This window comes from Erpetoichthys calabaricus, chromosome 6, assembly GCF_900747795.2.
Source record: "Erpetoichthys calabaricus chromosome 6, fErpCal1.3, whole genome shotgun sequence".
Lineage (NCBI taxonomy): Eukaryota > Metazoa > Chordata > Cladistia > Polypteriformes > Polypteridae > Erpetoichthys > Erpetoichthys calabaricus.
In genome coordinates, this window is record NC_041399.2 from 207,367,047 (window position 1) to 207,393,785 (window position 26,739).

Here is a 26,739-nt window from a genome sequence, read left to right on the forward strand (position 1 = left end):
TGTGCCTCGAGACAATCCTGTCTCGGAGGTCTACAGACAAATTCCTTTGACTTCATGCTTGGTTTGTGCTCTGACATGAACTGTCAACTGTGGGACCTTCTATAGACAGGTGTGTGCCTTTCCAAATCATGTCCAGTCAACTGAATTTACCACAGGTGGACTCCAATGAAGCTGCAGAAACATCTCAAGGATGATCAGGGGAAACAGGATGCACCTGAGCTCACTTTTGAGCTTCATGGCAAAGGCTGTGAATATTATGTACATGTGCTTTCTCAATTTTTTATTTTTAATAAATTTGCAAAAATCTCAAGTATACTTTTTTCACGTTGTCATTATGGGGTGTTGTGTGTAGAATTCTGAGGAAAAAAATGAATTTAATCCATTTTGGAATAAGGCGGTAACATAACAAAATGTGGAAAAAGTAATGCGCTGTGAAGTCTTTCCAGATGCACTGTATCTGTCCGGTACTGCGAATTATATATTGTCCTATATAATATACCGTATTATATCGTCAAGTTGTTTTAGTTGCCGATTTTTGTTTTGATACCGCTATATTTCAGTTAGCATATACATTATTGCAATTTATTTTATCTCATATCTAGTATTTAAATTCTTTGGTACTAATAATTTAGTTTAGATTATTTATTATGCATTTTATTGTTCTCTGGTTGTCGGCGTGCATAATAATTAGTGGTTTTCAGCTGTGATTATTAGTGTGATGAAATAAGGTTATAAAGCAAAGGATAGGAATTTTTCATATTAGGACGGAACATTTATAGTTTATCGTTAAGTTAATGGAACATTTCAATCACGTAAGGTTTTCATTTTAACTTTGGTTATAATTTATTCCATTGTAAATGAGCAGCTACTAGCCTACTAGGGTACTGGCACTTGGACATGACATTCACATTTGACATGCAATCTAATAGCATGTAAGCTCTGTTACTAAATTTTTATTTTTCATTCAATTTTATTTCTAAGCATGTCGTCAAACTTTAAATTGTGTCTAAACAACAGTGTACAGATTAAGCTTGGCAACAGTTTAGACAGAGTTCATATCATAGGCTCATAGCAAGTAGCAAACCACGTACTCATCACAAATTATAAGAAAATTACAATGAATAATGGGCCAAGTGGGTCGACGTCGTCACCTCACTCATTGAAGGATGCCGGGGCCAGTTTTGAGACCCAGTCCGCTCCTGCCACAAACCTTGCAATTTTCACATTCAACATGCTAATGTATTGAAAGAACAAGAAATAAAACATATAACGATAACATAAAAAATATGACTAATAGGTATACAACAGATTGCTGCATCAAGTACTATCATTACAGCATGTATAAAAATCTCTTGTAATTAACTATACTTGAAGTAAATTGTGTTCATCTTTATATCAGTAACATAAATATGTTATTTGTCACAGCAAAAAAAAAAAATGCTGTCCCACATCTTAGCAAAATTCCAACTCAGCTTCCTGGGGTCTCATATATATATAAAAAAAAATTTTCGATCCTGCTAGAGAAAGATACATCAGCAAGAAAACTGCATGAGCGGGCGCGTGAGTGGGAGAGTTATGAAAATGTAATGTGTACCTTGAATACATACAGCATCCCACACATGAAATATGCAATAAATTCAAGATGCCAACTCCTACTCGTGCGCTGCCAGATATTTATTCCCTAACAATGAATATGACATTGTGGTAGAGCACTTGCTATTAAAAATTTGGTGAGCAAGCAAAAAAAAAAAAAAAAAAAAAAACCGGATGGCATTGTAATAAGAAAGCCACATTCAAATGCCTGTTCTCCAAGTAGTAAACATTAAGTAAACCAAGCTGCGTTGTTGATGTAAGATTCATCTGATTAAGTATTTAACAAACCACTCTGTAATGTAAAATGCGGGAAACATTTGGTTTAATATTTAACGTGGTTTTAAAAAAAAAAAAAAAAAAAGAATGCTAACCCTAAACCTAATCCTAACCCCTAACCCTAAGCCTAACCTTAACCCTTGCTTAAAATGTCTGTTACTGTGAATAGCAAAGTGAGGAAAGGATGAACTGATCACAAAAAGGCATGAAGTAAAAGATGACACATTACTTTTCAGCATTTTAGGTAAGACTAGGTTGGCTCTGCCTCCTGCTTGTTTCGCTCGCCAATCCCCGTGCGGGCTCTACATGCTAGTCATTTCATGCTATGCTTTTGGATACACAAGAATATTAACTCTGACTTTGATATCTCCGTCTTTCAAAACTGTTATCGCTGACAATTCGTCACATGCTGGTTTATTATATATGCGAACGTGATCTTTCGGAGTCATATAGAAATCCAAAAAAACTTCTTTGTCCGTGTTTTTCAGATAAATCTATAATAATAAAAGGCAAAGCCCTCACTGACTGACTGACTGACTCACTGACTCACTCATCACTAATTCTCCAACTTCCCGTGTAGGTGGAAGGCTGAAATTTGGCAGGCTCATTCCTTACAGCTTACTTACAAAAGTTAGGCAGGTTTCATTTCGAAATTCAAAGCGTAATGGTCATAACTGGAACATATTTTTTGTCCATACACTGTAATGGAGGAGGCAGAGTCACGTATCGCGTCATCACGCCTCCTACGTAATCACGTGAACTAAAAACAAGGAAGACATTTACAGCACGAGTCACACCCGGGAACGAAGGTAAATGACGTTAATTTTTGACTGTCTTTTAATACTGTGTAAGCATACATATTAACACATGTGCAATTAAACGTGTGCATTTACGGGGTGATTTCTCAGGCTTAAAAGCTCACCTTTTATCAAACGCGGGAAGAAAGGTAACTGACGTTGTTCACTGTCTTTTAATACTGTGTAACCATACATATTAACACATGTCCAATTAAAGGTGTGCATTTACGGGGTGATTTCTCAGGCTTAAAAGCTCGCCTTTTACTAAAAAGGTAAATGCAAAACTATTTTCAATCAGTTTATTGAAACGCTCCCATTAAGGATTGCAATAACATATTCGCGAGATAAAAGAACGAAGTAGGGGGAAATGGAGGAACAGCCGCAAACAGCGAAGAGCAAAAAATTAATTAAACAATTGAGAACGGAGCGAGTTAAGCATACAAGCATGTTCATAAGGGAAACAAAGCACGGTGTAAAACGTAAGTTTCAATTAAGTTTATAGAAACGCTCCCGCTGCGGATTGCAATAACATATTCGCGAGATAAAAGTTTAATGAGAAGACACGAGGTATAAACGAACCACACGCCGTGGCGCAACGTTAGGGGCAACAGTTTCAACCATTCTATGATCTGCTTCTCGCAACTGAAAGACGGCACATGGCGGATGTTAGCCGACTTGCTGACCGCAACGTTAAGGGCTTCAACTATGGCGCTGACGCCACATCTCAGTGCCAACACTTTGCAGACTGTACTTAAAAGACACGCCCTCCTCACTGGACAGTTAAAAACACCAATCAAACTAACGATGACATCAAGTATTACCCAATCAAAAGTAGGAAAGGAGGCATCTTCATAAAATGCGTGTGGGATGATTTGCATGAGACGCTGCTTTAAAAAAAAAATGATAAAAAAAATACGGGATAAATCACGTCCAGTATTGATTCAAAACGGGACGCGCAATTTCATTCTCAAATGCGGCACAATTCCGTATTTTAAAGGACGGGTGGCAACCCTACAGTGCCAGGTAACCACCCATACAATCACATTGTGATTCAGACTAGGAATGCAATGAATGTAATTACCCCGATCTACATACAAGGCGAAAGTCTTGCAACATTCAAAGATGATGGTTTGGGATAAGTACACCATACAACATAAAAGAGCTTATGAAGCCTTGAACCGAAAAAAGCAAGATCTCAGAGATCGTAAAAAAAAAAAATAGGAGGTAATGTCGTTTTACTCGGTGTAGATTTTAGTCAAACATTACCAGTTATTTCACGAGGGAGACCAGCAGATGAACTCAATGCGTGTTTAAAATCCATGCTTCTCCCACGCTCGGTTATATGTCGCGTGTTCTCGGGTAGGTGCACCAAAAAATGTATACATTTAAGCATGTAATGGGCAAACAAAAAATTAGGTATACCCGAAGGCACTGCAGTAGTACTTAATGTAACTTTACTTCTTAAATGTTAATGTTTTACTGTTTAATAATTTATACGCTTCTTATATGTTGTTCAAATTCTTTTATCAAAATACCACTGACAGCGCAATGCGCGATAACATGGAGTAAATACACCATACGCATCCGCCCACGGCTGCCCTGCTGTGCGCAGATAGGAGTTGATTCTACAATAAAATAAAATAAAGATAAAAAGACTAAAACAATCATCACCCATAAAGCGTGTGTGTGTGTATATATTTGTATATATATATGTTGATATGTGGATGTGTATATGTATATATATATATATATATATATGTATATATATATATATATATATATATATATATATATATATATATATATATATATATATATGTAGATATGTATATATATGTGTATATGTATATGTATATATATGTTTATATGTGTGTGTGTGTATTTTATATATATAAAACACAGCAACACTCATAACAATGACAACACAATTACATTGACAATCATGTTACGTTATTTTTTAAATGTTTCCTTTTTTTTTTCATAACCTCTTTAACACACTACTTCTCCGCTGCGAAGCGCGGGTATTTTGCTAGTTTTGTATAAAGTGCGATACTTTTGGATGTATGGCTGTTGAATCTATACTAATAAAAGGCAAAGCCCTCACTGACTCACTGACTGACTGACTGACTGACTGACTGACTGACTGACTGACTCATCACTAATTCTCCAACTTCCCGTGTAGGTAGAAGGCTGAAATTTGGCAGGCTCATTCCTTACAGCTTACTTACAAAAGTTAGGCAGGTTTCATTTCTAAATTCTACGCGTAATGGTCATAACTGGAACCTGTTTGACTAACTGACTCATCACTAATTCTCCAACTTCCCGTGTAGGTAGAAGGCTGAAATTTGGCAGGCTCATTCCTTACAGCTTACTTACAAAAGTTAGGCAGGTTTCATTTCAAAATTCTACGCATAATGGTCATAACTGGAACCTGTTTTTTGTCCATATACTCTAATGGAGGCTTCCCGTGTAGGTAGAAGGCTGAAATTTGGCAGGCTCATTCCTTACAGCTTACTTACAAAAGTTAGGCAGGTTTCATTTCGAAATTCTACGCGTAATGGTCATAACTAGAACCTGTTTGACTGACTCACTCATCACTAATTCTCCAACTTCCCGTGTAGGTAGAAGGCTGAAATTTGGCAGGCTCATTCCTTACAGCTTACTTACAAAAGTTAGGCAGGTTTCATTTCGAAATTCTACGCGTAATGGTCATAACTGGAACCTGTTTTTTGTCCATATACTCTAATGGAGGAGGCGGAGTCACGTATTGCGTCATCACGCATTACGCCTCCTATATAATCACGTGAACTGAAAATGAGGAAGAGATTTACAGCACAAGTCAAACGCGGGAACGAAGGTAAATGACGTTAATTGTTGACTGTCATTTAATACTGTGTAATTGTTGAGTGTCTTTTAATACTGTGTAAGCATACATATTAACACATGTGCAATTAAACGTGTGCATTTACGGGGTGATTTCTCATGCTTAAAAGCTCGCCTTTTATTAAAAAGGTAAATGCAAACACTTTTCATTCTGAAGGGCACAAACCACGTTAGATTTCAGCCGTTAAACGCGCAAAAATGTCAGTACACCAGATAAATAAGCGCAACATATTATCAGTCGTATTGTATGCTTACAATACATATAGAAATGTGTTAATCGTTAACTAATATTATGGGATGGTGTTTTTTGACTCGCGCCTTGATTTAAACGATTGCATGTCTTGGTGGGTTGCGTAGCTTATTGTCAATATCTTAACACCTCTTTCTTAAGACTTAATTTAAAAAGGTTTTCTTTTCTTCTTAATTAAAATTTTAAAGCAATACTTCACCGCTGCGAAGCCCCTCTAGCGCTGACGTCCGAGGTTCGATTACCGTAAGCGAGTGCAGTGAGTGTGTACGCCTGATGAGCCAAGAATAAGGGGGAAAGACGTGTCGCGTACTCTTTGCATTATTTGACAGTAAACTATTTTCATCCATTCTATGATCTGCTTCTCACAACTGAAGGCACCGTGGCTGATGTTACCTGACTTGCTGGCCAACCATAAGCGTTACCTGGTAGGTAACCACCCACTCACTTCACTCCCTTACAGGAATCGAACCTCGGACGTCAGCGCTAGAGGCGAAGCCCCTAAAATTGCACCACGGCGTGTGGTTCGTTTATTTGACAGCATGTAGATCAGGGTAATTACATTCACGGCATTCGTAGTCTGATTCACAAACTGATTGTATGGGTGGTTACCCACCAGGTAACGCTTATGGTTAGCCAGCAAGTCAGCTCGAAGTGATCACTCGAGTGAAGGCAGCTTCACAAAAAAACAGATCCTTAACAAACTGTTATTGGTATATTTTCCCTCAATTTTAAAAGGTTTTCTTTTCTTCTTAATAAAAATTTAAAAGCAGTACTTCGCCGGTGCGAAGCGCGGGGATTTGAGCGACTGACGCATACAGACATATTCATGAGTGCAGGTACTTCAGAAAGAAAGCACCGTGTAAACCTAAACTTTAAATTAAGTTCATAGACCTACAAAAGGTTGCCATTGATTTGAGGCAAGATTGCTTTTCTCATGTACAACTTTACGTTGCATTCTTTACAGTAAGCTTGCACAGCTTGGTCATATTACAACCTGAGTGCTGAACTTACAACGTCGTATACAAACAGAACTATAACAAATATATATATATTTATGTATATATAGATATAGATATAGATATATATATATAGATGTATATAGAGATATAGATATATATAATATACATATATATATATAGATATAGATATATATATATATGTATGTATGTCTATATATATATATATATGTAAGCTTATAAGTACTGCCTTACTTCTCTTTAAGAAAGGAAGATGTAATGATACTTGATTTAAACGATTCCATGTTTTGGTGGGTTTGCGTAGCTTATTGTCAATATCTTTACACCTGTTTTTAAGACTTATTGACTGAAACGGGCTTTCACGAAAAAAGTTAGGGCTTTGCTACAGGATACACCCTCCACAAGTTAAGCAAGTAAAAATAAAAGTATATATTTCTGTTTTATTTAAACCTTTTAAGTTCGTATGCATAGCCCCATTTGGCTGTTTTAGTTTTTTTTTTTCTTTCTTCAGTAATATTAAATCTCCTTAAAGAAAAAGAACATATGCATTTTACTTTTTTTGTATCTCTTTAGTAATATTTTAGTGTAAAAGGATAACCAGTATTTAAACCTTTTATGTTACTTTATAAAGTTATTTTACACAATGTTGAAAAATTAATAAGAAAGCTACATATTTTGGCAGCTGCTGCTTTAATTTTCAATGAAATGAAAAAAGCTCTCCAAGAGAAAACCTCAATGAAGAAGAAACACTTTGCACTATCTAAAAAGGAGAAACCCTCATTTATAAAGGTTTGCTGCAGATGACTTGACTGAAAATAAATGAATACTTCCTATGTGTATAATACATATTTATCTATTTTACTTATGCCTTTATTCCAGCAACTTGCAACATCTGAGGTACAATTTGTTACATTACTTTTGTTTTTTGCAGCACAGGCAGGTGAAGTGACTTCCTCAGGGTCACACAGTGGTGTCAGTACCAGGATTTGAACTGACAAGCTCCGGGTTTGCTGAAATATTACTGAAGAAAGAAAAAAAACGAAAACGGGCAAATAGGGCTATGCATCCATTATCCAACCCGCTATATCCTAAATACAGGAGCCAATAAGTAGATATGTATATATACAGTATATATATATATATATATATATATATATATATATATATATATATATATATATATATATATATATACATATATGTGAATGTATGTATGTATGTATATATGTATGTCTATATTTATATGTATATATATATATATATATATATATGTAGATATGTAAATTTGTATATGTATATATATATGTATATGTGGATGTGTATATGTATATACAGTAATCCCTCCTCCATCGCGGGGGTTGCGTTCCAGAGCCACCCGCGAAATAAGAAAATCCGCGAAGTAGAAACCATATGTTTATATGGTTATTTTTATATTGTCATACTTGGGTCACAGATTTGCGCAGAAACACAGGAGGTTGTAGAGAGACAGGAACGTTATTCAAACACTGCAAACAAACATTTGTCTCTTTTTCAAAAGTATAAACTGTGCTCCATGACAAGACAGAGATGACAGTTCAGTCTCACAATTAAAAGAATGCAAACATACTGTATCTTCCTCTTCAAAGGAGTGCGCATCAGGAGCAAAGCCTGTCAGAAAGAGATAGGAAAGCAAACAAATCAATAGGGCTGTTTGGCTTTTAAGTATGCGAAGCACCGCGGCACAAAGCTGTTGAAGGCAGCAGCTCACACCCCCTCTGTCAGGAGCAGGGAGAGAGAGAGAGAGAGAGAGAGAGAGAGTTTGTTTTTCAATCAAAAATCAATACGTGCCCTTCGAGCTTTTAAGTATGTGAAGCACTGTGCAGCATGTCATTTCAGGAAGCAGCTGCACAAAAGACAGCAACGTAAAGATAATCTTTCATCATTTTTAGACGAGCGTCCGTATCGTCTAGGTGTGCGAACAGCCCCCCTGCTCACACCACCTACATCAGGATCAGAGAAAGTCAGTGCAAGAGAGAGAGAAAAGTAAGCCAGGTAGCTTCTCAGCCATCTGCCAATAGCGTCCCTTGTATGAAATCAACTGGGCAAACCAACTGAGGAAGCATGTACCAGAAATTAAAAGACCCATTGTCCGCAGAAATCCGCGAACCAGCAAAAAATCCGCGATGGAGTGAAGCCGCGAAAGGCGAAGCGCGATATAGCGAGGGATTACTGTATATGTATATGTAGATATGTGTATATGTAGATATGTATATATATGTATATATGTTTATGTATATATATATGTTTACATAACCTCTTTAACACACTACTTCTCCGCTGCGAAGCGCAGGTATTTTGCTAGTTTCTAATATGTCCAATCATTTAACTCTTTTGATTCTATGTTGCATTGCTTTTCCGTGATCATAAATATAAACCTGACTGAATTGTGGTTTCTTTGAAATTAAACTTATAGTAGCTTTAATTGTTGCAGGACACACAGATTCTCATAGCGTATAGTCCTGAATCGTGTAAATGTACGTTTTGAGCATTGAAAGATGTGAACGCAAACAGAATATTCTAGATTCTGATATTTTGCCTGTAGTGTTTGTGGATTTCACTTTCACCAAATAACAAATCTTTTAATTCCTGCAGACATGCCTCTTCACTGGGAAGAAACACTACTTTTCCCTGATGGCAACACAAATTAGACGATCTACTTAAACTTTAAATCCAAACAATATATTCAATCTCTTTTCGCTATTCCGTTATTTCACCAAGTAATAATTTTCGTTTGTTTGTGCTAATGTGATCTTTACTATGAGACTTTCGAATTGTCGTACTTCCATTATCTCTAACCTGCTCTGCATGTGTATTGTGCCAACATTTTTTTAATTCTTTACAACATTCTACTTTGTCTTCTACTCTTTTTCTTTTATTTCCAGCCCTGGGTGTGGTTAAATCTCTTGGCACAAAGTCTCGTCTCGTGGGACGTGAAAGTGTCTCTCTGAGAAAGTCACGTCTCGCCTCTCTTTCCAAGATTATTTTATTATAATAGACTAGTCATTTAGGCTGTTACAATAATGGGCGCTAGAACAGTAGTGCATAAACATTAGTAGGAACAGTCTATATTAAATGGCAAGGGACTTTGACCTCATTCTTTTTGTTGGTCGTATTTTTCTTTCTTTCTGCCTTTCTTTTGTTGATGTTTACTTGCTGAGCTGACTGTTCTTCGTGAGCTGCCGCCGTGTATTGTGTGTCTTTAATTTTCTGTGACAGTAATACTGTCTTGCACATCCGCTGGCTTGTATGTCCGTAATATACCTTTAATTTTCTCTGGCAGTAATACAGGCGTGCGCGTCGGTAATATGCCTTTAATCTCCTCTGACAGTAATACTGGCTTGTATGTGGCTCTAATATGCGTCACTGTATTGTGTAACTTTAATTTCCTCTCGCAGTAATACTGGTTTTTACTTCCGTAAAAAGCCTCTAACTTTCTCTGACAGTAATATCGCGCATCGCACCGTGCCCCGCGCATGCGCACTTCACCAGAAGACACACACACACGGACACCTGGACGCACACAGGGATTTTATTAAAGAGGATAGCACAAATGAAATGATCTAAAAGTCTCCAATTTAAACTTTAACATCGAACAATATCTACATACCTATGTTCATAAATTCAATCTCTTTTCGCTGTTCAGTTATTTCGCCGAGTAGTAATCTCCGTTTGTTTGTGCTAATGCAATCTTTACTATCAGTTTTTTGAGACTTTCGAATTTTAGGACTTTCATTATCTCTAACCTACTCTGCATGTGTATCCCGCCAACTTTTTTGAACCTCTTTTGAACCTCTTTACAACATTCTACTTTGTCTTCTACTCTTTGTCTTTTATTTCCGGCCCCGGGCATGGTTAAATCTCTTGGTACAAATTCTTGTCTCGCAGGACATGAAATTATCACTCTGAAAAAGTCTTGTCTCATCCCAGGAACTGTTTTTATATAATAGAGAGATTAGTTTACTGTTGGGCGGCACGGTGGCGCAGTGGTAGGGCTGCTGCCTCGCAGTTAGGAGACCTGGGTTCGCTTCCCGGGTCCACCCTGCGTGGAGTTTGCATGTTCTCCCCGTGTCTGCGTGAGTTTCCTCCGGGCACTCCGATTTCCTCCCACGGTCCAAAGACATGCAGGTTAGGTGGATTGGTGCTTCTAAATTGGCCCTAGTGTGTGCTTGGTGTGTGGGTGTGTTTGTGTGTGTCCTGCGGTGGGTTGGCACCCTGCCCGGGATTGGTTCCCTGCCTTGTGCCCTGTGTTGGCTGGGATTGGCTCCAGCGGACCCCCGTGACCCTGTGTTCGGATTCAGCGGGTTGGAAAATGGATGGATGGATAGTTTACTGTTTTTGTTTTGTACAATTGTACAGTGAAAAAAGGAAAGAAGCACCATGCAGAAGTTTGGGCACCCCAAGATATTTGAAGTCTCAGATAACTTTTTCCAAGGTGGTCTCAGACCTTCATTAGCTCACTAGGACTATGGCTTGTTCACAGTCATCGTTAGGAAACCCTAATGCAAATGTCAAAGCTGTATAAAGTCTTGGACTCCTCAAACCTTGTCCCAGCAATCAGCAGCCATGGGCTCCTCAAAGCACTCTGAAAAATGAATTGATCTTCACAAAGCATGACATGGCTACATGAACACAGCAAGGCATTTCAGGTAGCTGTTTCCTCAGCTTCAAAATGTTATTAAGAAATGGCAGTTAACAGGAACGGTGGAGGTCAAGATGAAGTCTGCAAGACCAAGAAAACTTTCTGAAAGAACTGCTTGTTGGATTGCTAGAAAGGCAAATAAAAACCCCTGTTTGACTGCAAAAGACCTTTCAGGAAGATTTAGTAGACTCTGTTGTGGTGGTGCACTGTTCTACTGTGCAGTGATACCTGAACAAATATGACCTTCATGGTAGAGTCAGTAGAAGAAAACCCTTTCTACATCCCAGCCACAAAATGTAGCACCTGAAGTTTGCAAATGAACATCTAAACAAGCCTAATGCATTTTGAAAACAAGTCCAGTGGACTGATGGAGCCAAAACATAACTTTTTAGAAGTGATGTGTGTGGAAGTAACACCTGAGGAAGACAGGAGTAGTTCAATCAATCAGCTTTTATTCAGTCACAGATGAGTACATGGATTGATGTGTTGCAAGGTAGAAGAGCGCAGTTTCCCCTTTTCGATCAGCTTTAATATTTTTCCTCCCTCCCCATTCCCCTTACTTATCAATAAGCATAATATCATTTATCTTAGCATTTCATCTTATATTGCGCAAATTGACTAACCATTTTTGTTATGTGAATGTGTCAGATGGGGCCCTAAAGAAGGAAAGGTCATCCTTCCTGTGTGTAACAGACGCGTTCCTAAAGAGGAAGTTGTCCCAGGTCAGCTTACTGCACCCTGTCTTATGACAGACGCCTGGATGAAACACCTGACATTAGAGCAAAACAGCTTTGTCAGCTTTTAACCCTTAGTAGCTTGCAAGCAGTTAATTTTTCTTTCACATGTGCAAAGGCGTGTTTGGAGAAAAAAGGGGGGCGAATTCCAGGAAAAGAACACATCTCCAACTATTAAGCATTAGGGTGGACTGATCAGGCTTTGGGCTTGTTTTGTCGCCAGTGGCACAGGGAACATGACGGGATGAGGGAAGAATGGAGCAAACATCACACCATCTCTAATATAGCTGAAGTTAAAAAGAGGATGGGCCCTACAACAAGATAATGAAATGAAACACACTTCAAAATCTACAATCTACAAATCTTCAAGAGGCGCAAGATGACGGTTTTGCCTTGGCCCTCACAGTCCCCCAACCTAAACATCACTGAAAATCTGTGGATTGATCTCAAAAGAGCAGTGCACGTAAGATGGTCCAAGAATCCTGCACAATTAGAAGCCTTCCCCAAGGATGAGTTGGTGAAAATACCCCAAGTAAGAACTGAAAGACTTAGCTGGCTACAAAAAGCGTTCTTAAGCTGTGATACTTGCCAAAGGGGGTCCTACTAAGTACTGACCATGTCAGGTGCCCAAACGTTTGCTTCAGACCCTTTTTTTTGGTATGTTGTACCTGTGAATGATGGAAATAAAAATTTAATGTTGCTTAAAATATTGAAGAAATGTGTCACCTTTAACTTCATGTCCTTTGGTGATAAGTTAAGTAGATAGATAGATAGATAGATAGATAGATAGATAGATAGATAGATAGATAGATAGATAGATAGATAGATAGATAGATAGATAGATAGATAGATAGATAGATAGATAGATAGATAGATAGATAGATAGATAGATAGATAGATAGATACTTTATTAATCCCAATGGGAAAAGTATTCACAGTGATAAACATTTTAAGTAAGGGTGACCAAAGTTTTGCATGCCACTGTAACTGATAAACTAGATCAACAGACAGACAGACAGATACAGGGGTGTGGAAATCTAATTTTTTTCTACTTGTCCACGGACAAGTAAACTTAGAAAATCCACTTGTCCGCCAGTTAAATTCACTTGTCCATAAACAGATAACAAAAGTGAAAAATAGTTTATTTTTTCTGATCTCTTTCATTGATACCAAAACTGCCTTCCATTTTAAAACTGAAAAAAGTTCGTTCAGGGAGTAGTATTTTGCCACCTTGCTCTAGAACATTATATAAAAGATTCCCTTATCATTTTAACTCACTAATAAACAATGCCTTCATTATAGCTACACTAGTTCTGTTTCACATACTACAGTTACAGTGAAGATTTTTATAGATATTTCATAACCTTTGGAAACCGTTAGAATGTTTTCTTCTTTATTTTTAATAAACTGACAGCGCGAAATCAACTTGTTTTATATGAAATATTCGCTAATCAAAAACGATCTATTGACAGCTCATCAAAATTGATGTCACGCAATAAATTTCTTAACTCCCTAATATATCACAACCTACACAAAATCGCAAATTTCAGGAAAGATTAACTGCCAAAACAAGCTTTGTTATGTGGTGAAAACATTTGTATTGTAAGTAAAATTACTGCATTTTTATGGAGAAACAATGAATTTTATCAATCTTCTCCTATAGGCCTAATACGCTAGCTACTGTGGCTGTTTGTTTGTCTGTCTAGGATTTTAAATCACCTGTAGCTCGCAAACCGTTTCACCTTTTGACTTGAAATTTGGTACACATATACTACGTGACGTCTACTACCCGCTTTTGGGGTGATGATTTGTATTACTCTTTATTTTTATATTACTGTTGAATCAACTCTCGGCACCGTGCAGCAGGGTGGCGCATGCGTATGGGAGCCGTTCTCATTCCCCACCACCTTCGCTAATCATTCTTGACGCAGATTGAAGACTTAAGTGCCAGTTTAAGTGAAAAATTAAAGAAAACATACTAAGTAATTGCAACACAAAAACTAAATCAGTTTTAAAGCGAAAAGATGCCAACGAAAGAAGAGAAGCAGCGGGTGGAGTAAAGAAGAGCTGCTCAGGAAGCAGCAAGCGCATCAACCTCTGAGCAAACGAATGATAAACGTACAGAGAAAGAGGAGGAATACTATGAATGCTCAAGTCAAGTGTATTCACTGCATGTTATCGTGCAGCGTGCCGTTACTGGTAATATATAAAAGTTATCGATTTCATCCATCCATCCATTTTCCAACCCGCTGAATCCGAACACAGGGTCACGGGGGTCTGCTGGAGCCAATCCCAGCCAACACAGGGCACAAGGCAGGAACCAATCCCGGGCAGGGTGCCAACCCACCGCAGAGTTATCGATTTATAATGAAAAATCATCAGATTACATCGTAATATCAGCATGAAAAAAATGACCGCATCTCCAAGCGTGTAAATATTAGGGTAAAATACTTATGTAAGACCATAAGAGTGCTTCCCCTTTGAAAAATAAGCCGTCATTTTGTAAACAACATTGAACACCAATTTGAGACATGAAGAACATGCCTAAGTAGACTGTTTCCGCACAAAGTATGTACCCAAATGTTTAAAATGTGAACGTAGTGGTAAAATGTGCCCTGCACAGCACATATAATATTTTTTTCTCCAGATAATTGCACTTGTCCGCGGACAACTGAAAGCAGAAAAACATGCTTGTCCGATGGTCAATTTACCCATGTCGGACGAGTCGGGCGTTGGATTTCTGCACCCCTGGATGGATGGATGGATGGATGGATGGATGGATGGATGGATGGATGGATGGATAGATAGATAGATAGATAGATAGATAGATAGATAGATAGATAGATAGATAGATAGATAGATAGATAGATAGATAGATAGATAGATAGATAGATAGATAGATAGATCTTAATGATGTTATTTCCAGCCTGGCCCAGAAGAATCTGTCACTTCTGCCCCACGAGCCAATTAAAGAAAAACATTTGCCAGAAGATGCTCCTTAACAGACTTACTGATATAGCCTAAAGAGAAACAAAGACATTAATGGATTCACTAATTTACTACACCATAATTCACCACATACTTAGTTACTCTTTCCATTTTCAACCAGAATTAAACGAGGTACAGGTAGGTCCCCCGAACCTTTTACACTCTTATTTTGTGTTTTCTTTAAAAATGGATAGACTGATACATTGATACCCATTGTCAGAAATGAACTTGCACGGTACAAGTGTCAGGCCACAACAGAATCCGCATGGCAATAATTGCGGCTATGCTTTTGAAAATGATCTGCCACTTCCAGGAAGTTCATACTCTGTAGTCTATATCTTACCTAGATATGGGATGTATGATTCCACTGTATACTAAAGGATAGTCGACCCATAACTTAAAAGAACCGTCTGTTCTTCTTTCGGAAGGTAGTGTGCCACCTGAGGGGCAGTAGTAATATTTTTAGGAAGTATTTTAAAATTTAAAGATATTGAGGGGAGGGCGGCATGGTGGCGCAGTGGGTAGTGCTGCTGCCTCGCAGTTAGGAGACCTGGGGACCTGGGTTTGCTTCCCGGGTCCTCACTGCGTGGAGTTTGCATGTTCTCCCCGTGTCTGCGTGGGTTTCCTCCGGGCACTCCGGTTCCCTCCCACAGTGCAAAGACATGCAGGTTAGGTGGATTGGTGATTCTAAATTGGCCCTAGTGTGTGCTGGGTGTGTTTGTGTGTGTCCTGCGGTGGGTTGGCACCCTGCCTGGGATTGGTTCCTGCCTTGTGCCCTGTGTTGGCTGGGATTGGCTCCAGCAGACCCCCGTGACCCTGTGTTCGGATTCAGCGGGTTGGACTATGGATGGCTGGATATTGAGGGGAATCTTTTTGGACAGGAGTTTCACCAGTATGATACATTAGCTGGTATCCTATACATTAGAATGGGCTGGTGCCCTGGGTGGATTTGACCAGCTGTTTATTAGGACTGCAGGGATATCTGGGGCTGCTAGGTGGAGCTACCTGACCCTGGAAGTTATCCTTAACATACCCCTTCAAATTGTTCCTGGCCTAGGCTTCAAAGCCTCTCCTAGCCAGCCAGGTACTGTGCTTAGAGTTGGTAGGTTTGTTACAGCAACAACATATATTTCTATAGCACATTTTCATACAAAGAATGGAGTTCAAAGTACCTTACAACATGTCAATGAAAAATGTACAAGAAAAGAAAAACAAATGTGAACTAGATAAGAATACAAATAAATTGATGAGATACTAAAAACAGTAAATAGGAAGAAATCAATACTCACTTGTATAACACAGTTATACAAGTAATTATGGAAGATAAAAAATTATATATTAGCATATTAGCATAAATAGCCATAAAAGTAATTAACAGCTTCTGAAGCATTAGATTTAGCATAAATTAGAATGTCAAGCAAATAGTTAAATAAAAAACATTAGCCATATTGCAGTATTTTTAAGCTTGAAGCAGAATTACCAATTTGGGAAAGGAAGGACAGAATAGAAAGAGAATGACGCACAGAAACTATCGAGGACAGAAGAAGGGGAAACGTACACCTGTTGTTCAAAAAGTTAGGAAGCTGAGGAACGATACCAATGACATAATATAGAAAAATGGTCCTGGTAGGCACGTGAGAAGCCAGCTGGAATAGTGAATCAGCAGAAACAGCAAAAGGCATTGCTACTAACAAGGTCAAGATGATGTAATGCATGAATAATAAAATTAGTATATTCATGTACTAGTATAAATAAATACAGAAAAATATATAAGCATTAACCTTAATGCAGAAAACAATACAAGTCAGGCCTGCCACGCAAAGAATTAAATAAAGGTACATGCTATATTTCTTTTTAATTAAAGCTTAGTTTCAGCCGCTAAATAAAAAATAGCTTGAAGGCCAAGGGAAAGGAAATGATAAAAGAATGCCCAAGAATGGAAGAAGGGAACATCTGATCAGCCTGGGCCAATCATAATAAGCAAAACAGAAACTAAAGATAGACAATAGACAGTAAGATACCGGAGGCCAGCTGTAGAGGATGTCAGGAGATAATAATGGTTCCCATGAGAACTCGAGGTATCGGCCAGACAGGTGCAGAGGGGAGTCAGAGAAAAACAACAAATGAGCAAATCTGAGCGAGGTCGGAGTGATAAGAATTTACTATATAATTTTTGAGTTCTGAACTGTTCAGGGCTCAGCTCAATTTGACCGTATTGGGTTGACTCCGTGTTTTTATTATTATTGTTGTTTTATTGCAATAAAACTATAGACTCTGTTTGCCTATCCTGAGTCTCCTAATAGCTTTCATTTCAGGTAAAAAGCCTTGTGGTGACAATTTTTCGCCACGACATAATACACAGAGTGGAGTCCTTATTAATACATTTGTATTTCAGTCTCTACTGATACGTCCGAGGCTATGATCAGGCAGCAAAGGGGGACAGAAAAATAAAAATTTAAAAAAATGACACAATCCTGGAGAAGAAAAACAAAATCTGCACGGGTCAAAAGACTGCCCAGCCTGTACCAGGCATGGTACCAAACATAAATGTGCTAGTGACAAGAAAGCCAGAGGTGGTGGGTAAAGAGGAATGGTAGGTGAGAAAGAGGGAGGGTTATGTTGTACATCTGTTGGAAACGTGCACATGGCATCTGACCTGTCAGTTCGAGGTGTTTAGGGATGACCAGAGAGTCAGCAGGTTATTTGATTTCCTGTGTTTATTGTCTTGCTCCTTACATTTATCACACTCGTGTGTGCTTTATTTGTATGTCTTCTTTGACCTCCTTAATCTCTTTAGCATTATGTTTCCCTCAAGAACAATGTGTAAAAATAATAATAATATGTGCAACAGGAACATGTAAATACCAAAACATCAACATAATTACAGTAGGAAATGTCTTTGAAGCGTCCACTGCTGTATTGATGCAGATTTAGTACAAGTCCTTCTTGTGATGTTTTGAGACAGTCAACAACACACATCGTAGCCTCCTTAGCATTACACCAAGCGCTACTTGGGCTGCGAAAACCGTGCTAAAAGCATTAGTCGCAGCAAAATTTCTGATTGCCACCTCTGCGAGCTATCCAATCTCAGTGTGTAACTCCTGGCTGATGGAACGAGCTGCCCATCTCCATTCGAAATTCTGACTCCCTTCAATGTGTTTGATGAGTCTCTTGTTTGGTGAATGTTTCTGCTTTGTCACCTATTATTTGTAACTCACTTGCATTTTGTTCTGAGCTCTTCACTTGTGGTGATCACTTTTGTACCCTTGTCCTGTAATGCGCATTTGCAACAGGGCTGTGGAGTCAGTTACAGCAAACATTTGACTCCAGCTCCTCACTTTATGGTACCACTGACTCCTCTCTTTGTAATTAAGACTCCTATTTTTATTATGTTCATTGAAAGCACACAACATACAAGATACAAGGCTCTTGATCACTGCCAGCGTGAATCATTGGGCTACTTTTTAGCACTCTAACCTGTTAAAGTTTGGGTTTAAAGGCTGTAGCAATGTTGTTGAGGCTTATAAATGTTGAGTAACATTAGACAGAATACTAAACTTACAAAATTAAAAAAGAAGATACAGTAAAACCTGGATTATCCGTCAGGAGTAGGGACCGAGGCCGAGACAGATAAGAGAAAAGACGGACAACAGAACTGCAACTTTAAAAATGATAGATTAGTTTAGCAAATAGTCATATTTATTTACAAAAAAAACTAAACTGCCTCCCATCCATCCCTCCATTTTCCAACCCGCTGAATCCGAACACAGGGTCACGGGGGTCTGCTGGAGCCAATCCCAGCCAACACAGGGCACAAGGCAGGAATCAATCCCGGGCAGGGTGCCAACCCACCGCAGGACACACACAAACACACCCACACACCAAGCACACACTAGGGCCAATTTAGAATCGACAATCCACCTAACTGGCATGTCTTTGGACTGTGGGAGGAAACCCACACAGACACTGGGAGAACATCCTATCTATCTATCTGTTATAGTGAATTGGATAATGATATGTCAATCCTACATCCACATATTTTAATTTTTAACAGTTATTAAAATATTTTTTCACTAATACAACCAGTTAGATTTTGCAGACAACTGCTATTTTTTGCAGACACAAGATATAGAGGCAGTGGTGCTGTAAGAATTTCTGGACTTCTCTAGCGCCTTCAACACCATCCAACCTCTGCTCCTTAGGGACAAGCTGACAGAGATGGGAGTTGATTCATACCTGGTGGCATGGATCGTGGACTATCTTACAGACAGACCTCAGTATGTGCATCTCGGGAACTGCAGGTCTGACATTGTGGTCAGCAGCACAGGAGCGCCACAGGGGACTGTACTTTCTCCGGTCCTGTTCAGCCTATATACATCGGACTTCAAATACAACTCGGAGTCCTGCCACGTGCAAAAGTTCGCTGACAACACTGCTATCGTGGGCTGCATCAGGAGTGGGCAGGAGGAGAAGTATAGGGACCTAATCAAGGACTTTGTTAAATGGTGCGACTCAGACCAGGCCCCTCCTGGACCCCGTGATCATCAGAGGTGACTGTGTGCTGAGGGTGCAGACCTATAAATACCTGGGAGTGCAGCTGGATGATAAATTGGACTGGACTGCCAATACTGATGCTCTGTGTAAGAAAGGACAGAGCTGACTATACTTCCTAAGAAGGCTGGCATCCTTTAACATCTGCAATAAGATGTTGCAGATGTTCTATCAGATGGTTGTGGCAAGCGCCCTCTTCTACGTGGTGGTGTGCTGGGGAGGCAGCATAAAGAAGAGGGACGCCTCACGCCTGGACAAACTGGTGAGGAAGGCAGGCACTATTGTAGGCATGGAGCTGGACAGTTTGACATCCGTGGCAGAGTGACGGGCGCTGAGCAGACTCCTGTCAATCATGAAGAATCCACTGCATCCACTGAACAGGATCATCTCCAGACAGAGGAGCAGCTTCAGCGACAGACTGCTGTCACCGTCCTGCTCCACTGACAGACTGAGGAGATCGTTCCTCCACCACACTATGCGACTCTTCAATTCCACCCGGGGGGGTAAACGTTCACATTATACAAAGTTATTGTCTGTTTTTATCTGCATTGTTATCACTCTTTAATTTAATATTTTCTTTATCAGTATGCTGCTGCTGGAGTATGTGAACTTCCCCTTGGGATTAATAAAGTATCTATCTATTTCACAGCACTCGGTATACTGTAATTTTTCAATAAGGAATATCCTTCGGGACAAAATAAATACAATAATCCATAGAGCCAAGCATAGCTGAATCTAGAATCTCTCAAGCACATTTGCCATATAAAATGTTTGCAAAACTTTTCAAACTAACCTTGTCAAAATGTATCAACACCTTGAGAGACAAATACACAGGTCTATTAACAAAATGCAAAAACTGCCCTGTGAAGCTTCGGATACTGTAAATATCACAAGCTCGATGTTCACTTTCTTTAATGTAATACTAAAAGTATTAAGTAGTAAGCAGGATCCTAAATTACAGGTACTGACATTCTTCTAACACTGTTTAGGATGAACCCACCGAACTTATTTTCATTTATTTTTACCTTATGTGAAAGGCCTTAGCAAAATTGCGGCGACAGCTGACAGCCTCCACACTCGGGTGAGCGCGCTCAACTACACACAGCTTGTCGTTCTGCGCAGTTTTTCACTCTACAAGAACGCCACAGACGGAAACATCAGTAATGCCAGTTACGCCACCATAGCATTTGCTCTAATAAATTGTACCGAATACGAAACTCCGTTTCGCACCTTCTTGTATACTAATACAACGCACCGGGAGTTCCTACATTAACATAAAAAAGGCAGTTTGTTTAGCATACTAATGACGTCACAGCAGCTCTGCGCAAGTCATACATAACCAATCGCACGTCAGTCTTCATAAACGACCCGCCTACTACTACTACGGTAGCCGTATTTGGACAAACTTTCTTCGAATATTGAGAGTGCAGATGTGTATTCGAGAGCGCGTTGGTTTGTTTGTTCTTTTAAAACTCTTGCACAAAAAAGTATTTAGGGCAAAGTTTACTGTCTTCTAATTGTAACATATACAAAGGTACTGTAGCGCCGATGTTCTGTTTATTTGTGCTGCCTTGTCGAAATAAGCTGCACCTGCAAACATTTATACATTTAATAAAAGTGAAAACGTCGAAATGAACATAACATTTTTATGGTATCATCACCATCATCCGAATTAACTTTTAAGGCTGCACACACTAATCACGTTCGCCTTACAGTCACAACAATGCTGGAGAAAAAAACAGATTAAAATGGGAAAGGTATTGGATTGAGGCATTTTTCTTTTTTAATTCTTTTATTTAAGAAACTTATTTATTGACTGTTGTTTTAGAATAAATGTATGGGCTACTGGCAGAAAATGATGTAAAGGACAGGGATAGAGACAGATGGAGACGGATGATCTGCTGTGGCAACCCTTAAAAGGGAGCAGCCTGAAGAAGACGAAGACTTGCTTACTGTATATACTGTATTGTATCATGTATTCGTCTTATGGGTTCAGTGTATTGGGACCATGCTGCGTGGTAATTTTACACTGTAAATAAAGTTGATTGATTGGGCCGGGGACAGAACTGTCCTAATGCCTCACTCCCTCTCAGCCTCAATCTTATAACACATTAGCCTTTTAACTAACATCCATATTACTAAACGAGAATGGTAAACCGGATATGAACGCAGGGACCTGCCCGTGGACGCAAAAGACATAGTGCGCAGGCGCCACACAAAGCCACCCCAACCACGCACCAGAGCAAAACGGGAGAGACTACGAACCGTCAGAGTAGGAAACAAAGTAAAACGTCATAAAGAGGTTAAAGAACAGGGACAAACACATGGAGAGCAGGTTACAGAACAAAGCCCCCCTCCCCAGAGTTAGACGAGAGAGACTATGAACCGTCTGACATGCCGCAAGCAGGATAAAGCAAGGTCAGAAATAAAACACAGAGTAGGAAACAAAGTAAAACTTTATAAAGGGATTAAAGAACAGGGACGAACACATGGAGAGCAGGTTACAGATAATGAAAACTGGAATGCAACAGCTTCAAAAAAACCTAGGCACGAAACACATGCACACCGAGGTACAGAATATAAAGGCAGAAACAATGACAATTTAAACGTCCACACCACACAGCTAACACAGCTTCGACACCGAGCCCGCGTGGACAGATCTAATGAACGTGGACGCCTACAACGCGCGTCTCAAACTGCGTAGGCAAAGCAGGCACGGATTCAACATGACACAGCTCGAGTGACTGAGATACAAACACGCGCCTGCCTGGATATAATTAATGAACGCAGGCGCCTACAACGTGCATCTGAAATGCCGCAGACCAGGCAGACACTGCTCCAAAAAGAAAGAGCTCGACTAAACGATATACGAAGTGAAACGGGAAACACTACAGAGTCCGCAGTGCTCCACAATGCACCGCATAATAGTTCAGAAAGAGCTTCGTAGTAACAGTGGGGAGACCCAGAGTGACACGGGCGAACGCTCCATATTAAACATACGTCATCCTCACACGTCCAAACTATACAGCATAGGTGAATCACATTACAGTGGTGCATTATTAACAGTACGATAAACATCACAATATCGCAAACAAATGAAAATTATTACTCGAAAAAGGGAAAATATATTCACCACGGACCAAGTGTCATTGAAACAAAAGCAAAATAAAGCAAGATCAGAAATGAAAGACAGAGTAGAAAGCAAAGTAAAACGTCATAAACAGGTTAAACGAGGGGGCCAAACACATGGACAGCAGGTTACAGATAATGAAGACCGGAATTCAAAAGCTTCAAAAACAAAAGCTCGACTGACCGAGATACAAACTGAAACGGGAAACACTACGGGGTCCGCAGTAGTCCACAATGCACCACATAATAGTACGGACGGAGCTCCGTATTAAGAGTGGGGGGCCCCAGAGTGACACGGGCGAACACTCCATATTAAACGTGCGTCATCCTCACATGTGGCTGCCCGGCGGGCAGGGGTTCAAAACGCTGGAGGTAGGCGAGCGAAGCGAGCAGGGTGCGGAGCCCCCTTGTTGTTACTAGCAGAGCATTACCACCATGTGTTTAACAACATTATAAAACATTACAATATTACAATATCAGCATATTTTATGTAACACTAGTGGAATGCACATACCTCCGATCCTTAAATATAACAGAAGTTAAAATATATACAGCAAGTCCTTGGGTATTATGAATAGAGCCCTCCATCGATGCCAAACCTAAGGAGCTGCAGACACCTGTTATATGTGCCCTCCACAATGTTTGGGACAAAAACACCATTTTCCTTGATTTACCCCCCTCTGCTCCATAGTTTAAAATTACAAATCCAACAATTAAGATGTGATTAAAGTGCATATTGTAGACTTTCGTTTAAGGGTATTTGCAAACATTTTGTTTACGCCATGTAGAAATTATAACACTTGATCCCCCAACTTCAGGGCACTGTAATGTTTGGGACATAGCAATGGCAGGGCTAATAAAGCTATCATATTTATGATTTTTTGGCAAATCTCTTGCATGCAATGGCTACTTGAAGTCTGCAATTCATAGACATGACCAGCAGGGGCGGCCTTAGGCATGTGCAAACTGTGGACCTGCACAGGGCCTACACGCCAATATATATTGAATATAAAACAGAAAGAGAAAATAACGACACAGCTGATGGCAATGTGGCCGAAAAACATTGTGTTTCTTGTTAATTAGTGCGCTGTATTTACTAATGTCGCTAGAGTCGGAGCAGTAAGCTATATGTAGTATTATAGCGTTCTGCCGTAATGAGAATATCATGGGCCACCACTTGGTTTTCAAGTTACGGACACTATAGAAGCGAAGCTCGTGCAAGTGGGCGAGTCGTCTTACAAGTTAATGTTTCACCTAGTTTTAATAAAGTATCAGTGTTAGCGCAATAGTCATAGTGAATATCTGGGCGGAGAGGGGACACAAGACATTCGTATACCCATTCTAAGCAAAATGAAGAGATTTTGAGTACACGAATCTGGGGCCTCATGCATAACGCCGTGCATAGAATTCGCACTATAACATGATGTAAGCACAAAAGCGGAAATGTGCTTACGCACAAAAAAAATCCAGATGCACAAATCTGTGTGAACGCCAACTTCCACATTCTTCCGCTCCATAAATCCCTGTCAGCGTGAAAAGTAACGCACGTGCACGCGCTTGCGGTCCCGCCCCAACTCCTCCCAGAATTACACCTCTTTGAATATGCAAATCAATATAAATAGCCCTTAAGTTCAGCCTTCTGTGAAAAGGCAATGGCAAAAGCATGAGGGAAAATAGAAGAATTTCAGCAAATACCAAGTGGAGGCAAAGAAAAACTTACTATTTGTTGGTTTAAACAGTGGTATAAACAACAAAAGGAAGTTGATCGAGTGACATAGCGTGTCAGAGAAACTCGAAAGCTCAAGTTCACAAAGTCGCACAGTGCTCAAAATAAAAAAGAAGTTGTCACATATCAAAGTCGCTGTGAAAAGGCGAGTCGTAGCCCAGAGTGAGTGTCATATGAAAGCTTATTAGGGTACAGAGAAAAAAAAGGCACACAGTGGGGAATAATCACGAAATGTCAACTTTAATCTCTAAATTTCCACTTTAATCACATAGTTTATTTTGTCATTAAAGTAGAACATCATAAACTTCATCTTAAAATCGTTTAATGTTTAGTTTCTCAAATCTCATCGTAACTAAAGTGGCACGTTAAATGCTTTGTTTTGTATTTGATCTTCTATGTGCTCTATGTGCCTGAATCACTACGTGCTTCCGGGCGTTCTCTTCCTCTGACAGGACACAGAATTCATTACATTTGTAATATTACAGCTCTCTGAGTAATTAAAATACTGAGGTGTATACGTGATATCATCTTCAGGATGATAGGAGTTAAAGCGTGTTATTAAACATGGGAACACAGTGGCACAGTGATTGTTCATGTCTCACGCAAGATGCTTGCTGCGCCGTGCGCGACCTTCGATGAAATAATTTATTGTGGCAGTACTGTCTCTTTCAAACGTACTAACCCCCAATTCCTGTCCTTCCTTTTCTTTCTCCAAATACCCAATCGCCCCACAATCAGCTCTGTAATAGACGTTAAGCCATCTGTAAGCTTAGAATGCCGATTCTTCAAAACTTTTAAGGAACATTGAAATATCTTCGTAGTACATGTTTAATTATTCTATCCATCTATCCTTCCAGCACCAGCAAGAATACAGCACGAGGCAGGAACAATCCGTGAACGGAGCGCCAGTGCCTCGCTAGCGCTGTGGCACCGTGTCCTCACACGTTTAATTATTAACAATGTAGATTATTTAAATGAAGTTAAAGTTTTATCTGTATAATATAATGAACATATTGTGCTGCATTTCATCTTAAAAATTATATCAGCATCATATGTAAATACGCGCTTTATAAAGTGGCTCAGGTTGTGCAATATTATAACTGTATCGCAAGTTTACAGTGAGGTAATTGCACTTATAAGTACAAACATTTCTACAAGGAGCACTTGATGGACTGATTGAGTGTGTTTAGAGTTCTTGGGATGAAGCTGTTTCTGAACCGCGAGGTCCGTACAGGCACTAAAGTGTTTGTCGTATGGAAGCAGTTCAAATAGACAGCATGGCTGAGGCAGCGTGTGCTTGATGCTGTATCCCGATAATTCTCTTTCCAATCAGCTGCTGTAGAGCTGTGAGTCACACTCAGATACAGTGATAGAAAACACTCCAAGTGGTGCAGTGAGAGTAATATGGAAAAATATGATCCAATGTGGCAGCACCTAACGGGAGCAGCTGAAAGGAGAAGAAGAAGGTGCAGTGAGAGTAACAACGCTAAAGCAGCTATGGTATTTAGAATAGTTTGACCATTCTGTGGACCATTATATTGTTACAGGTTAATTACAATCAGATGCATTAAACTAATAAACAATATGCAGTTAATTTCAGTGTATATATAAAGCCGCGTCAGGGATGTGGAGCTAAAAAAGAAAGGGAAACCACATAGGAACAGTAGCACTGCTTTGACGCTGGGTGCCGCCAGTCTGCAAAACCAAGTGGAGAACTTGCGTATGCCAGGGTTTGAGCTACCGTGATAATGTGCTGGCTTTACGTCAAGTTTAGGTTTTATACATCGCAATCTGAGTATGGAAATGTTCTTACGAAACATTTTTGTGCATACCCACCGTTTATACATGAGGCCCCAGATGCTGAGGATCTTCTCTGGTGAGGGTCTGCCAAGCCTCTGATTGCATCCATTTTCAGCTGCTGCTTGTTTCGAGGGGCTGAAGTTTTCTCTTCAGCATATAGAAGGCCTGTTCAGTTGGATTTAAATTGGGTGACTGGCTTGGCCATTCCAGAATTTTCCTTTTTTTTTTTTTCGGAAAACTCTTGTTTGGCCTCAGCAGTGTGTTTGTCTCATTATCTTGTAGGATGAAGTACCATCCACTGAGTTTGGAGACATTTACTGGAACTTGAGCAAATCAGATGTTTCCACACATCTCAGA

At 39.6% G+C, this 26,739-nt stretch overlaps 1 protein-coding gene across 1 annotated transcript in view; it reads right to left on the reverse strand.

Annotated features, from left to right (window-relative positions):
- Window positions 1-20,985, reverse strand: part of LOC114653835 (threonine synthase-like 1) — a 39,883-nt gene extending 18,898 nt beyond the window's left edge. The window contains exon 1 of the mRNA XM_028804384.2: window positions 20,753-20,985. The gene's annotated coding sequence lies outside the window, so the exon portion shown is untranslated. The remainder of the gene's footprint in view (window positions 1-20,752) is intronic.
- Between the last annotated feature and the right edge of the window lie 5,754 nt (window positions 20,986-26,739).